This window comes from Stegostoma tigrinum, chromosome 3, assembly GCF_030684315.1.
Source record: "Stegostoma tigrinum isolate sSteTig4 chromosome 3, sSteTig4.hap1, whole genome shotgun sequence".
In the NCBI taxonomy this organism is placed as follows: domain Eukaryota; kingdom Metazoa; phylum Chordata; class Chondrichthyes; order Orectolobiformes; family Stegostomatidae; genus Stegostoma; species Stegostoma tigrinum.
The window spans coordinates 79,276,673-79,286,250 of NC_081356.1; the positions used below are offsets into that span (position 1 = coordinate 79,276,673).

General features: G+C 45.4%; 1 protein-coding gene across 2 annotated transcripts in view; it reads right to left on the reverse strand.

Annotated features, from left to right (window-relative positions):
• Positions 1-9,317, reverse strand: part of apc (APC regulator of WNT signaling pathway) — a 177,809-nt gene extending 168,492 nt beyond the window's left edge. For both annotated transcript variants that reach the window (XM_048526851.2, XM_059644691.1), the window contains exon 1: positions 9,158-9,317. The gene's annotated coding sequence lies outside the window, so the exon portion shown is untranslated. The remainder of the gene's footprint in view (positions 1-9,157) is intronic.
• Between the last annotated feature and the right edge of the window lie 261 nt (positions 9,318-9,578).

A 9,578-nucleotide genomic window follows, 5' to 3' on the forward strand; every position in this document is an offset into this window, starting at 1 on the left:
AGACAGCGGGTTTGAGTGAATACCTAGAGGAGTACAGAGCATTCAAGTGTATATTTGAGGAAATCAGGAGGACAAGAAAGGGGCATGAGACAGCTTTGTTGGATTCTCCTTAACCCCATTCAAAGAGTTTCTACAAATACATGAAGGACAAAAGAGTAACTAGGGAGAGAACTTGGTCCCTTAAAGATCAGCAATGGTGTGTATATATGGAACCACAGGAGATAAACGAGGTTCTAAAGGAGTATTTTGCATCAGTGTTTACTGGAGATGGAGAAAAACATGGAAGCTAGAGAGAGATAATGGGAACTGCAGATGCTGGAGATTCCAAGATAATAAAATGTGAGGCTGGATGAACACAGCAGGCCAAGCAGCATCTCAGGAGCACAAAAGCTGACGTTTCGGGCCTAGATCCTTCATCAGAGAGGGGGATGGGGGGAGGGAACTGGAATAAATAGGGAGAGAGGGGGAGGCGGACCGAAGATGGAGAGTAAAGAAGATAGGTGGAGAAGGTGTGGGTGGGGAGGTAGGGAGGGGATAGGTCAGTCCAGGGAAGACGGACAGGTCAAGGAGGTGGGATGAGGTTAGTAGGTAGCTGGGGGTGCGGCTTGGGGTGGGAGGAAGGGATGGGTGAGAGGAAGAACCGGTTAGGGAGGCAGAGACAGGTTGGACTGGTTTTGGGATGCAGTGGGTGGGGGGGAAGAGCTGGGCTGGTTGTGTGGTGCAGTGGGGGGAGGGGATGAACTGGGCTGGTTTAGGGATGCAGTGGGGGAAGGGGAGATTTTGAAACTGGTGAAGTCCACATTGATACCATATGGCTGCAGGGTTCCCAGGCGGAATATGAGTTGCTGTTCCTGCAACCTTCGGGTGGCATCATTGTGGCAGTGCAGGAGGCCCATGATGGACATGTCATCAAGAGAATGGGAGGGGGAGTGGAAATGGTTTGCGACTGGGAGGTGCAGTTGTTTGTTGCGAACTGAGCGGAGGTGTTCTGCAAAGCGGTCCCCAAGCCTCCGCTTGGTTTCCCCAATGTAGAGAAAGCCACACCGGGTACAGTGGATGCAGTATACCACATTGGCAGATGTGCAGGTGAACCTCTGCTTAATGTGGAATGTCATCTTGGGGCCTGGGATGGGGGTGAGGGAGGAGGTGTGGGGACAAGTGTAGCATTTCCTGCGGTTGCAGGGGAAGGTGCCGGGTGTGGTGGGGTTGGAGGGCAGTGTGGAGCGAACAAGGGAGTCACGGAGAGAGTGGTCTCTCCAGAAAGCAGACAGGGGTGGGGATGGAAAAATGTCTTGGGTGGTGGGGTTGGATTGTAAATGGCGGAAGTGTCGGAGGATAATGCGTTGTATCCGGAGGTTGGTAGGGTGGTGTGTGAGAACGAGGGGGATCCTCTTGGGGCGGTTGTGGCGGGGGCGGGGTGTGAGGGATGTGTCGCGGGAAATGCGGGAGACGCGGTCAAGGGCGTTCTCAATCACCGTGGGGGGGAAGTTGCGGTCCTTAAAGAACTTGGACATCTGGGATGTGCGGGAGTGGAATGTCTTATCGTGGGAGCAGATGCGGCGGAGGCGGAGGAATTGGGAATAGGGGATGGAATTTTTGCAGGAGGGTGGGTGGGAGGAGGTGTATACTAGGTAGCTGTGGGAGTCGGTGGGCTTGAAATGGACATCAGTTACAAGCTGGTTGCCTGAGATGGAGACTGAGAGGTCCAGGAAGGTGAGGGATGTGCTGGAGATGGCCCAGGTGAACTGAAGGTTGGGGTGGAAGGTGTTGGTGAAGTGGATGAACTGTTCGAGCTCCTCTGGGGAGCAAGAGGCGGCGCCGATACAGTCATCAATGTACCGGAGGAAGAGGTGGGGTTTGGGGCCTGTGTAGGTGCGGAAGATGGACTGTTCCACGTAACCTACAAAGAGGCAGGCATAGCTGGGGCCCATGGCCACCCCCTTAGTCTGTAGGAAGTGGGAGGAGTCAAAAGAGAAGTTGTTGAGTGTGAGGACGAGTTCCGCTGGGCGGATGAGAGTGTCGGTGGAGGGGGCCTGGTCGGGCCTGCGGGACAGGAAGAAGCGGAGGGCCTTGAGGCCATCTCCATGCGGAATGCAGGTGTACAGGGACTGGACGTCCATGGTGAATATGAGGTGTTGGGGGCCAGGGAATTGGAAGTCCTGGAGGAGGTGGAGGGCGTGGGTGGTGTCACGGACATAGGTGGGGAGTTCCTGGACCAAAGGGGAGAAAATGGAGTCCAGATAGGTGGAGATGAGTTCGGTGGGGCAGGAGCAGGCTGAGACGATGGGTCGACCAGGGCAGGCAGGTTTGTGGATTTTGGGAAGGAGATAGAAACGGGCCGTGCGGGGTTGGGGAACAATGAGGTTGGAGGCTGTGGGTGGGAGGTCCCCTGAGGTGATGAGGTTAGGGTTAGGGTTAGAAGCTAGAGAACTTGGGGAAATAAATAACGATATCTCGAAAAGTTTCCATATTATAGAAGAGGTGATGTTAGACATCTTAAAATGCATAAAGGTGGTAAATCCCTGGGACCAGATCATGTATACTGTAGAGCTTTAGGTGAAGCTAGGGAAGTGAATGCTGGGTCCTTTGCTGAGATATTTGTATCATCAATAACTATGGGTGAGGCTCCAGAAGACAGGAGATTGACTAACATGGCAGCATTATTTAAGAAAGGTGGTAAGGAAAAGTCAGGGATCTATAGACCAGTGAGCCTGGCATCAGTGATGGGCAATTTGTTGGAGAGGATTCTGAGGAACAGGATTTACATATATTTGAAAAGGCAAGGAGTGATTAGGGATAGTCAACGTGGCTTTATGCATGGGAAATTGGGTCTCACAAATTTGATTGCGTGTTTTGAAGAACAGACCAAGAAGATTAATGAAGGCAGAGCTGTGGTGTGGACTACATGGACTTCAGTAAGGCATTCAAAAAGGTTCTGCATGGTGAACTGGTTAACAAGGTTAGACCACATGGAATACAGGGACAGCTAGCTATCTGGATACAAAGCTGGCTCAGAGGTAGGCGACAGAGGACATGAGGAGGTGGTGGAGGTTGCTGAAGGCCTGTGACCAGCAGTGTTCCACAAGGATCGGTGCTTGGCCCATTGCTTTTTGTTATTTATATTAATGATTTAAATGTGAGAATAGGAGGTATAGTTAGCAAGTTTGCAGATGACACCAAAATTGGTGGTGTAGTGGACAACGAAGGAGGTTACCTCAGAGTACAACTGGACCTTGATCAGATGATCCAATCGGCCGAAGTGTGGCACATGGAGTTCAATCAGGATAAATGCGAGGTGCTACGTTTTTGCAGGGCAAATCAGGCCAGGACTTGTACAATTAACGGTAAGGCCCTGGGGATTGTCATTGAACAAGGAGACCTTGGAGTGCACATTCATAGATACTTTAAAGTAGAATCGCTGGTAGATAGGAGAGTGAAGAAGGCATTTGGTATGCTTGCCTTTATTGGTCAGTGCATTGAATATAGGAGTTGAGAAGTCATGTTGCAGCCGTACAAGACATTGGTTAGGCCACTTTTGGGATACTGTATTCAATGCTGGTCTCCTAGCTATAGAAAAGATGTTGTTAAACTTGAAAGGGTTCAGTAAAGATTTTCAAAGATGTCGCCAGATTTGGAGGGTTTGAGCTATAGGGAGAGGCTGAATAGACTGGGGCTATTTTCTTTGGAGCGTCAGAGGCTGAGGAGTGACCTTACAGAAGTTTATAAAATCTTGAAGGGCATGGATAGGCTGCCATGATGTGGTGATGCGGATATTAGACTGGAGTGGGCCAAGTTATAATCCACTAGCTCTCATAGTGCTGCTCCTTCTTCACATGAAGTGGAGGGAGGCGCACAGGCACAGACTAAATGTAGGTAGAAAGATAATGGCAAGATTGATCAAGGTAATTTCAACTCCCCCTCCCATTCCTCAGATGACATATCCATCCTGGGCCTCCTGCAGTGCCACAACGATGCTACCCGAAGGTTGCAGGAACAGCAAGTCATGTCTGCTTGAGAACACTGCAGCCCAATGGTATCAATGTGGATTTCACAAGCTTCAAAATCTCCCCCCCTCCAAAAACCAGCCAAACTCATCCCTGCCTCCCTAACCTGTTCTTCCGCTCACCTATGCCCTCCTCCCACCTCAAGCCGCACCCTCATTTCCTACCTACTAACCTCATCCCGCCATGCCCCCCCCCCCGACCTGTCCATCTTCCCTGGACTGACCTATCTCCTCCCGACTTACACTCATCTTTACTGGCTCTATCCCCGCCTCTTTGACTTGTCTGTCTCCTCTCCACCTATCTTTTCCTCTATCCATCTTCGGTCCGCCTCCACCTCTCTCCCTATTTATTTCAGAAAAGTCTTCCCCTCTGTATTAGGGTATTGCGGGATACTATTTCAAACGCATTCTGGAAATCCATGTACCACTTCAATAGCATTACCCACATCAAGCCTGTTACCTCTTCGATTGAAAATGACTGATGGAAACACAGAGGGAAACCTTTTGATAACATGAGTGGCTAAAATCTGTATTGCATCCTATTGCGGATACGTCTAAGACTACTGGTAAAAGGCAACAAAGTTGGATGAGCTGAATTGCTCTTATAGAACATGTTCTACTCTAGAAAACAGTTCCAACCACACTCCAGAAGTTCAACACTAAACAAGACAAAGTAGGGTGATTCAATGGCAATACATACCCAATCTTAAACATTCATTCTTTCCACCATTGATGCACATTGGCAACACAGTGCTTCATCTGCAAGATGTACTGCAGCAACACACGCAGGCTCATTCAACAATACATTTCACACTTGCGACCTCTTCCACCTAGATTGACAAAGGCAGCAGATGCATGGTACCAAATTGATTGCAGGTTTCAACAAGTAGTTCACCACCACCTTCTCAAGGAGGGGTGAGTAATAAATGTTGGTCTCATCAACAACACACACATTCCATGTAAGAATGAAATAAACACCAGATAAGAGATAATGGGAACTGCAGATGCTGGAGATTCCAAGATAATAAAATGTGAGGCTGGATGAACACAGCAGGCCAAGCAGCATCTCAGGAGCACAAAAGCTGACGTTTCGGGCCTAGACCCTTCATCAGAGAGGGGGATGGGGGGAGGGAACTGGAATAAATAGGGAGAGAGGGGGAGGCGGACCGAAGATGGAGAGTAAAGAAGATAGGTGGAGAGGGTGTAGGTGGGGAGGTAGGGAGGGGATAGGTCAGTCCAGGGAAGACGGACAGGTCAAGGAGGTGGGATGAGGTTAGTAGCTACTAACCTCATCCCACCTCCTTGGACTGACCTATCCCCTCCCTACCTAGACCCTTCATCAGAGAGGGGGATGGGGGGAGGGAACTGGAATAAATAGGGAGAGAGGGGGAGGCGGACCGAAGATGGAGAGTAAAGAAGATAGGTGGAGAGGGTGTAGGTGGGGAGGTAGGGAGGGGATAGGTCAGTCCAGGGAAGACGGACAGGTCAAGGAGGTGGGATGAGGTTAGTAGCTACTAACCTCATCCCACCTCCTTGGACTGACCTATCCCCTCCCTACCTCCCCACCTACACCCTCTCCACCTGTCTTCTTTACTCTCCATCTTCGGTCCGCCTCCCCCTCTCTCCCTATTTATTCCAGTTCCCTCCCCCCATCCCCCTCTCTGATGAAGGGTCTAGGCCCGAAACGTCAGCTTTTGTGCTCCTGAGATGCTGCTTGGCCTGCTGTGTTCATCCAGCCTCACATTTTATTATCCTAAACACCAGATAAGGTCTGCTTTTTATCTTTCCTGTAAAGATGTTAGTGAATGAACTATAAGGCTGTTTTAAAATACAATAATTTCAAGTCAAAATTATTCAAACTAGCCTCTTATTTTAGATTAATTCTATCGGTTGCTATACTACAATCTGGACTTGGTGTTCCAAAACATTATTCCGGTAACATCATCACTACACTAACCGCTCCTTACCAAATGGTAGAGGTGGTTGCCAGATCATTACAACGTAGGATAAAAATATTTGTCTTTTATTCCATAGATCTCAAACTAGGGAAGCTACCTCATTAAAGTCTCATGCAAGTGAAAGACTTTTGACTAGATGTCATAGTATTCTTTGATAGCTTTTACAGATTGCACACTTTTCACTCAATTGATTTGATAGCCTCATATACTCAAATACACCTGTATCTTTTAGGAGGATTTTTAACTAGTGCCAAGGAGGGAGAGCAACATGTCTATGAAACCTTGTATCAGTAGCTTTTCATCTCTGAGGGTTATTACCTGGTGTCATAAACACGTGTACAGTCAAAGAGATGTACAGCATGAAAATGGGCGCTTTGGTCCAACTCTTTCATGCTGACCGGATATCCTAATCTAGCCCGATTTGCCAGCATTTGGCCCATGTACTTCTAAACCATTCCTATTTATATATCCATCCAGGTTCCTTTGAAATGTTGTAATTGTACCAGCCTCCATCACTTCCAGTCAGTTCATTCCATGCACACACCACCCTCTATGCAAAAAAGTTGCCCCGTAGGTGTCTTTTATATCTTTCCCCACTTACCTTAAACCTATGCCCTCTAGTTTTGGACTCCCTTACTCGGGGGAAAAGACTTTGACTATTCACCCTATCCATGCCCCTCATGATTTTATAAACCTTTACAAGGTCACCCCTCAGCCTCCAATGCTCCATGTAAAATAACCCCAGCCTCTCCCTATAGCTCAAACCCTCCAGTGCTGGCAACATCCTTGTAAATCTTTTCTGAACCCTTTCAAGTTTAATGTTGAACATCAGATTTTATTAAGTGAATACAATGTCCTAAGTTGGTAAACTGATGATAAGCACACTGTCCAAAAGTAATCACCTTATGTTTCACATCAAGTTTAATGTGTGCCTCAGGTTTATCCAACAGCGTATATCACTATAAACTACATCAGTGCTTATAAAATGGTTTACTCAAGCTATTTTACCTGGAATTACAATTCTGCTTTGTGGCGTCACTGCACCTAAAGCATTTACCATTTTCCAATTGCTTGACTTGCATCAATTCTCACTTCCAACATTGTAAGCAAGCTGTCCCAAATACTTTCGCAGTACAAACACAGTTAACAGAGTCCATGCTGACACGTTCACTGTAGGATCAGAATCCTTGTGAGCTGTACAATTTCTTCAAATTCATCATGATTTTCATCGTCATCATCATGTGTCATTTTGAGGACTCTGCAACTCCTCACAGCAATTCATTACAAAACGATGTTTTGTGTTTCACCAGAACTGCACACATTAAACATTCTTTGGTGCTGGCTCATTTGCCCATTACTGTCATTCAAGTTTGTTTTTTCGCTTTAATAGCCAGATCTGATAAAGGGGCCATTCACCCTCATCCTGTCTGTCTTAAATCCTGCCATTGTATTTATGCCTGCATTTGGTGTCTGGACTGTTTTCAAATTTGACAATCATGGAGTCTGCAATTTGTGTCACCTGAGAATGTCTTATTTGTTCCATAAAGCTGAAGGAAATTACTGTTTTCCATTTTTTAAAGGCAGAGGACATCTGATCTGGAGATTTTTTTTTCTGAGAACTGGACAACAGTTATAATCAGTTGCCTGCCAATTTGATGTACCTTTGCACTGATCCAGGGATCCCCAAACTTAATTGTCATCTTTCAGTTAAATCAGTTAAGTCCAGGAAATATTTTTAGATTTCAGAAAACAGAATAATTCCACTGATCAAATACCAATGTTGCTGCATAGGCATTTAATAGATCATCCTTCTTGCAATTTCAACCAACAACTCTATTAGACAATATAAAAAGTCATCACAATCCAACAGATGGATGTCCATCTCATTAAATAATCGACATCTGATTTAAATGTCGACCATACGTTGATTTCTCTTACGGACTATTAACCCATGTCTACATGTCTGATTCATTCTTCTTTCGGTTTTGTGGTTCAAACTGTGAGAACACTGAAAGCAATCAATAAATTTGCTCTCTGTCATCTCCACCAATTGGCACTCAGATTTTAGCTTTATTTTCCTCCCTGTTTCCAATTTTCACCTTTAAGCTACCATCCCCTACTACTATGTCCTAGTCCAAAATACCAAAGACAGAACTGGAGGATAGTTTTGTCACACTTTTAAGCTTTACTTACACAAATACACATTACAAATATACATCACTCCAAGAGCCACAGTTTCAGTCTACTCCTGTATAAAAGTAAATACATGGCTAATGTCCACCACCTAAATATAAATATTCAATTACAATACAATTAACATTAAGCATTTCATAAACTAAGAGCTCAACACAACTGAAAAATGCAAAATATATATATTGCATCCCACTGACATAAATGCGTTTACTTTTATGGGAAAACAGAACATGCGATTTAATACTCAACAAGTCTGGCAGCATCAGTGGAAAAAAAAACAGCATTAAGAATTGGTTTCATGGTCTTCTGATGTTAAAGCCATTGATGTGAAATATTAGCAGTTTCTCCCTTCAGATGCTGACAGTCTGAGTATTTGTAAAATGATCTGCTTTTAACTCAGATATCCAGGAAACAATTGATTACTGTACTAATTTTGTATTAATGATTTTCTTACTTTAGCACCACTTCAAATTCAACTTAACCTCAAATATGTTTCACTGTTTCAAAAGATATTATCTATTCACCTTTCTTTTGTTACACATAAACGTGAAACAAATCCTGCACCCTACCAAGTGAGACTTAATTGTGAAATAAAATTGATTCAGTCTTAAACACTTAAAAATAAAAATGTGCATGGAACAGTCAATCATCATGGCTTACTCCTATCGATTTTAAAACGCTACCCATTTAAAATCCAGAGAAAACAAAACTTGTGCTTTTGAAAAGTTAAACAAAAGCCAGCGATGGTGTTAAAAAGCCTATTTGCAAAGTGATTAAGTCAAAAATAATCATCTGCTTAACTGAAACAGAAACCTCAGAATTACGTATTGACCTTTTCCTTGGCTGATACGTTTACTTTTTGAAGCAGACCCCACCATTCCTCTTCGGCCCTACTCCCAGCACCGTTTCCATTCCGGTGTGTTCCTGCCTCAAGCAACGAACAGCTGCCCACAGACCCGAAACCTCAACGGCAAACGGTCAACGACCAGACTCACACACAGACCTTTTACTGACGCACAGATTATCTCTCGAAAACTTCTCAAGCTGCAAATCCCGTTTCTCCATGCGGTAAATAGTATGAAAACGACCTTGCTCTTGCATTCCCTTTCTTCTTTCCTCTTTCATTCTCTACACTCCAGCGCCATGTTGTTGGAAACCGTTTCTTCTCGTGACGGGCAGGGGGCGCACATCCGCGCATGGGCAATAGGGCACCGCGGCTCAAAGCGCAGGGAAGTGAGTGTTCTTGTTCCTTGCTCTGTATTGTTCGCTCTGCGTACTGACTTGCTACAAAATCAGAGGCATTTCTAAAGATTTTCGTCACAGTTTTTCATTAATTATCTTGACCGAAGGCAAACTGGAACGGGAAAAGATCTTTAGTGATTGGGGTATCTCCCCTTATAAAACACGAAAATTCAGATGCCACA